This window comes from Aegilops tauschii, chromosome 4, assembly GCF_002575655.3.
Source record: "Aegilops tauschii subsp. strangulata cultivar AL8/78 chromosome 4, Aet v6.0, whole genome shotgun sequence".
NCBI classification, from domain to species: domain Eukaryota; kingdom Viridiplantae; phylum Streptophyta; class Magnoliopsida; order Poales; family Poaceae; genus Aegilops; species Aegilops tauschii.
The window spans coordinates 466122117-466129190 of record NC_053038.3 but is presented as its reverse complement, the minus strand read 5'-3'; positions in this window follow the sequence as shown (position 1 = coordinate 466129190).

The window sequence follows — 7074 nt, the reverse complement described above, 5'->3', positions numbered from 1 at the left end:
TCGTCTTAGATTTGTTTAGATACGGATGTATCTAATACTAAAATGTGACTTGATACATCTGTATCTAGACAAATCTAAGACAAGAATTTTGGGACGGAGGGAGTACTTTATGAACAGCAATGCTACCTTTCAAGAGGGTATATTTGCCTCAGTAACTTGTGTTATGGATATTGCAAGTAATCCCTCTGCTCTCATGCCTTTGAAGACATGTTCTAGTGTCTTTGTTCACTCATTTCCTTATCAAATACCGATTCAGGGATGACACTTAAGCACAGAGACTTGACCGTCTGAGGTCGAGTCGCTACAAGATGGTATCAGAGCACATGTTGACTGTAGGACGTGACCCCTAGAAACTGGCAAGCCCATAGGAAAGATTTTTCTAAAAACTTCATTTTTCAAAAAGATCTTTTACCTCTTTTCTCTTCTGAGCTTATTCAAATATTCCCTTTTAGTGAGACCATACTCCTTTTCCCTTTTGACCACTCGAAGATTTGACTGATGAGACCACTTCAAGAAGTACAAGATATTGACAACTAAGACCACTTTGGAAAAAAGAGGATTTTACCATGCATTATATTAATGGAAACTACGACGGTTGAAGACTCCAAAGACTAGGAAAATTTGAAGGCTCTGAAGAATCCCCAGACTTGTGTGACCTAGGAAGGTTACCCTTATGGAACTTGGTAGACTATGGAAGTTGTCAATACCCGAGATCAAGGTGTATCGGAGAAAGACCGGAACATGGACCTTTAGAACTCAAAGTTTTTGTCAAGAAAACCCTAAGGCAGGAGATATCAACTATGGAACGATAGCTCGTGGCAAAGACATGGGCATAAACATGGCTAACCATGAGTTTATCGCCCGCTTATGCTATTGTCACCGTGCTGAGTTAAGCATGCATTTCTTCGGAAGGATTGGATGGTAGAAGGCTGATGGTGCACCTATCAGCAAAAGATGAAGTTTTAACCTTAGCTGGTGTATCACCAGGATCTGGAGCAGAAATTAAGATGGACCTGCAGGAAGCCGTATTTGATAAGGAAGCATTTCGTGAAGAACTCAGGACCCAGAAGCTGAAAGTAGCCAAGCTGGAGGAGCAAAACCTCGAGATACCGGAGATTCGTCAGGAAGTGAAGGACAGTAGGACATGGTTCATGCCAAGGATGTTGAAACCCAGAAGTTTGGAATGCAACTGCAAAATATTAAAGGACGTCACGAGGGACTTCGCGTCAACAGAGATGATCTGGCAAAAGAACTTGAGAAGGACAAGCACGACCGGAATCAGCCATAGGAGACATGAACAGGACTTGAAGAGTTTGGTGACTTTAAAGATTTATTGACCTTTAGAAGACCAAACCCCTGTTATATACCTACGTTAGATGCGACGATTGTGAGCTGTCATTTGTTTGATGTTTTTCTGACAGCCACAAAATAAAATCTATCTTTTCAAAACTATTGTTTGTATTGTGTGTATCCCTCTCTATCTCTCTTATCCCACCCCAAAACCCATGGACCCAATAGAGGATGAATGGACATGAACTCACGTTTCCGGGACCGATAAGTCAATTGGAGATGGACCAATGGATTCAGAACATGGAAGATCACATGAAGAATAACACTATAGCCGGAAAGGATATGGCTCTGCATGCTCTTCAGTGCCTTGAAAGAGGTGCTACTACTTGGTGGAAGATGTACCAAACCATCAATGGATGGCAAAGAGTAACCACTTGGGAAGAATTTAAGTTGACTCTGCAAAGATCTCGTCTTGTGTCCCCGAATTTGAAGCCTTATGGAAATGATATGAAGAAACCTTGTGCATGCAAGCTCTGTGGAGAAATAGAACACAACCATAAAGAACACAAGGATGAATGCCCTAATTGTGTAGAAAGTCACCCAGCTAAAGAATGCCCAACTAGGCAGATCACTTGTTTCTTATGTGAAGGGACTACCCACTACCCTGCTCAGTGTCACATTTACCCCATGGTACAATGAACTATCCAACAGAAGAAAGAAGCAATGAAAGGAGCCCTCATGGAAATTTTAGAAGAACCCATGATGGAGGAAGAGGTGGAGTACACACCTAAAGAAGAACCAATTAGACCTTGCACCAAGTCTTGCTATTCATGTGGGGAAGAAGGACACCTCTCCCAGAATTGTTTGAATGGGGATCTAGTAGAATTCCCGACAGAGGAAGTAGAGTATGACCCACAGGAAATAGAAGCCCTGATTGGAACGGAAAAGTCCAAGAAGAGAAATAGCTTGGGTTCCAGGAAGGACCTGAGTCATGAAGGAAATATTCCCTAGAGGCAATAATAAAGTATTATTTATTTCCTTATATCATGATAAATGTTTATTATTCATGCTAGAATAGTATTAATCGGAAACATAATACATGTGTGAATACATAGACAAACAGAGTGTCACTAGTATGCCTCTACTGGACTAGCTCGTTAATCAAAGATGGTTATGTTTCCTAGCCATAGACATGAGTTGTAATTTGATTAACGGGATCACCTCATTAGGAGAATGACGTGATTGACTTGACCCATTCCGTTAGCTTAGCACTCGATCGTTTAGTATGTTGCTATTGCTTTCTTCATGACTTATACATGTTCCTATGACTATGAGATTATGCAACTCCCGTTTACCGGAGGAACACTTTGTGTGCTACCAAACGTCACAACGTAACTGGGTGATTATAAAGGTGCTCTACAGGTGTCTCCAAAGGTACTTGTTGGGTTGGCGTATTTCGAGATTAGGATTTGTCACTCCGATTGTCGGAGAGGTATCTCTGGGCCCACTCGGTAATGCACATCACTATAAGCCTTGCAAGCATTGTAACTAATGAGTTAGTTGCGGGATGATGTATTACGGAACGAGTAAAGAGACTTGCCGGTAACGAGACTGAACTAGGTATCGAGATACCGACGATCGAATCTCGGGCAAGTAACATACCGATGACAAAGGGAACAACGTATGTTGTTATGCGATCTGACCGATAAAGATCTTCGTAGAATATGTCGGAGCCAATATGAGCATCCAGGTTCTGCTATTGGTTATTGACCGGAGAGGTGTCTCAGTCATGTCTACATAGTTCTCGAACCCGTAGGGTCCGCACGCTTAACGTTACGATGACGGTTATATTATGAGTTTATGTGTTTTGGATGTACCGAAGGAGTTCGGAGTCCCGGATGAGATTGGGGACATGACGAGGAGTCTCGAAATGGCCGAGACGTAAAGATCGATATATTGGACGACTATATTCGGACTTCGGAAAGGTTCCGAGTGATTCGGGTATTTTTCGTAGTACCGGAGAGTTACGGGAATTCGTATTGGGCCTTAATGGGCCATACGGGAAAGGAGAGAAAGGCCCCAAAGGGTGGCCGCACCCCTCCCCATGGACTAGTCCGAATTGGACTAGGGAAGGGGGGCGCCCCCTTCCTTCTTTCTCCTTCTCCCTTCCCTTTTCCTACTCCAACAAGGAAAGGAGGAGTCCTACTCCCAGCGGGAGTAGGACTCCCCCCTTGGCGCGCCCTCCTCCTTGGCCGGCGGCCTCCCCCTTGCTCCTTTATATACGGGGGCAGGGGGGCACCCCATAGACACACAATTGATCATTGATCTCTTAGCCGTGTGCGGTGCCCCCTTCCACCATATTACACCTCGATAATATCATAGCGGTGCTTAGGCGAAGCCCTGCGTCGGTAGAACATCAACATTGTCACCACGTCGTCGTGCTGACGAAACTCTACCTCAACACTCGGCTGGATCGGAGTTCGAGGGACGTCATCGAGCTGAACGTGTGCTAAACTCGGAGGTGCCCTGCGTTCGGTACTTGATCGGTCGGATCGTGAAGACGTACGACTACATCAACCGTGTTGTGTTAACGCTTCCGCTTTCGGTCTACGAGGGTACGTGGACAACACTCTCCCCTCTCGTTGCTATGCATCACCATGATCTTGCGTGTGCGTAGGAATTTTTTTGAAATTACTACGTTCCCCAACAGTGGCATCCGAGCCTGGTTTTATGCGTTGATGCTATGCACGAGTAGAACACAAGTGAGTTGTGGCCGATATAAGTCATACTACTTACCAGCATGTCATACTTTGGTTCGGCGGTATTGTGAGATGAAGTGGCCTGGACCGACATTACGCGTACGCTTACGCGAGACTGGTTTCACCGTTGCGAGCACTCGTTGCTTAAAGGTGACTGGCGGGTGTCTGTCTCTCTCACTTTAGTTGAACCGAGTGTGGCTACGCCCGGTCCTTGCGAAGGTTAAAACAGCACCAACTTGACAAACTATCGTTGTGGTTTTGATGCGTAGGTAAGAACGGTTCTTGCTAAGCCCGTAGCAGCCACGTAAAACTTGCAACAACAAAGTAGAGGACGTCTAACTTGTTTTTGCAGGGCATGTTGTGATGTGATATGGTCAAGACATGATGCTATATTTTATTGTATGAGATGATCATGTTTTGTAACCGAGTTATCGGCAACTGGCAGGAGCCATATGGTTGTCGCTTTATTGTATGCAATGCAATCGCCATGTAATTGGTTTACTTTATCACTAAGCGGTAGCGATAGTCGTAAAAACAATAAGTTGGCGAGACGACAACGATACTACGATGGAGATCAAGGTGTCGCGCCGGTGACGATGGTGATCATGATGGTGCTTCGGAGATGGAGATCACAAGCACAAGATGATGATGGCCATATCATATCACTTATATTGATTGCATGTGATGTTAATCTTTTATGCATCTTATCTTGCTTTGATCGACGGTAGCATTATAAGATGATCTCTCACTAAAATTTCAAGATAAAAGTGTTCTCCCTGAGTATGCACCGTTGCGAAAGTTCTTCGTGCTGAGACACCACGTGATGATCGGGTGTGATAGGCTCTACGTTCAAATACAACGGGTGCAAAACAGTTGCACACGCGGAATACTCAGGTTAAACTTGACGAGCCTAGCATATGCAGATATGGCCTCGGAACACGGAGACCGAAAGGTCGAGCGTGAATCATATAGTAGATATGATCAACATAGTGATGTTCACCATTGAAACTACTCCATCTCACGTGATGATCGGACATGGTTTAGTTGATTTGGATCACGTAATCACTTAAGGATTAGAGGGATGTCTATCTAAGTGGGAGTTCTTAAGTAATATGATTAATTGAACTTAAATTTATCATGAACTTAGTACCTGATAGTATCTTGCTTGTCTATGTTAACTGTAGATAAATGGCCCGTGTTGTTGTTCCGTTGAATTTTAATGCGTTCCTTGAGAAAGCAAAGTTGAAAGATGATGGTAGCAATTACACGGACTGGGTCCGTAACTTGAGGATTATCCTCATTGCTGCACAGAAGAATTATGTCCTGGAAGCACCGCTAGGTGCTAGGCCATCTGCAAGAGCAACACCAGAAGTTATGAACGTCTGGCAGAGCAAAGCTGATGACTCCTCGATAGTTCAGTGTGCCATGCTTTACGGCTTAGAACCGGGTCTTCAACGACGTTTTGAACGTCATGGAGCATATGAGATGTTCCAGGAGTTGAAGTTAATATTTCAACCAAATGCCCAGATTGAGAGATATGAAGTCTCCAATAAGTTCTACAGCTGCAAGATGGAAGAGAATAGTTCTGTCATTGAGCATATACTCAAAATGTCTGGGTATAATAATCACTTGATTCAACTGGGAGTTAATCTTCCGGATGATAGCGTCATTGACAGAATTCTTCAATCACTGCCACCAAGCTACAAGAGCTTCGTGATGAACTATAACATGTAAGGGATGAATAAGACAATTCCCGAGCTCTACGCAATGCTAAAGGCAGCGGAGGTAGAAATCAAAAAGGAGCATCAAGTGTTGATGGTCAGTAAGACCACTAGTTTCAAGAAAAAGGGCAAAGGGAAGAAGAAGGGGAACTTCAAGAAGAACAGCAAGCAAGTTGCTGTTCAGGAGAAGAAACCGAAGTCTGGACCTAAGCCTGAAACTGAGTGCTTCTACTGCAAGCAGACTGGTCACTGGAAGCGGAACTGCCCCAAGTATTTGGTGGATAAGAAGGATGGCAAGGTTAACAAAGGTATATGTGATATACATGTTATTGATGTGTACCTTACTAATGCTCGCAGTAGCACCTGGGTATTTGATACTGGTTCTGTTGCTAATATTTGCAACTCGAAACAGGGGCTACGGATTAAGCGAAGACTGGCTAAGGACGAGGTGACGATGCGCGTGGGAAATGGTTCCAAAGTCGATGTGATCGCGGTCGGCACGCTACCTCTACATCTACCTTCGGGATTAGTTTTAGACCTAAATAATTGTTATTTGTTGCCAGCGTTGAGCATGAACATTATATCTGGATCTTGTTTAATGCGAGACGGTTATTCATTTAAATCAGAGAATAATGGTTGTTCTATTTATATGAATAATATCTTTTATGGTCATGCACCCTTGAAGAGTGGTCTATTTTTAATGAATCTCGATAGTAGTGACACACATATTCATAATGTCGAAGCCAAAAGATGCATAGTTGATAATGACAGTGCAACTTATTTGTGGCACTGCCGTTTAGGTCATATCGGTGTAAAGCGCATGAAGAAACTCCATACTGATGGACTTTTGGAATCACTTGATTATGAATCACTTGGTACTTGCGAACCGTGCCTCATGGGCAAGATGACTAAAACACCGTTCTCTGGAACTATGGAGAGAGCAACAGATTTATTGGAAATCATACATACAGATGTATGTGGTCCGATGAAAATTGAGGCTCGTGGCGGATATCGTTATTTTCTCACCTTCACAGATGATTTGAGCAGATATGGGTATATCTACTTAATGAAACATAAGTCTGAAACATTTGAAAAGTTCAAAGAAGTTCATAGTGAAGTTGAAAATCATCGTAACAAGAAAATAAAGTTTCTACGATCTGATCGTGGAGGAGAATATTTGAGTTACGAGTTTGGCCTACATTTGAAACAATGCGGAATAGTTTCGCAACTCACGCCACCCGGAACACCACAGCGTAATGGTGCGTCCGAACGTCGTAATCGTACTTTACTAGATATGGTGCGAT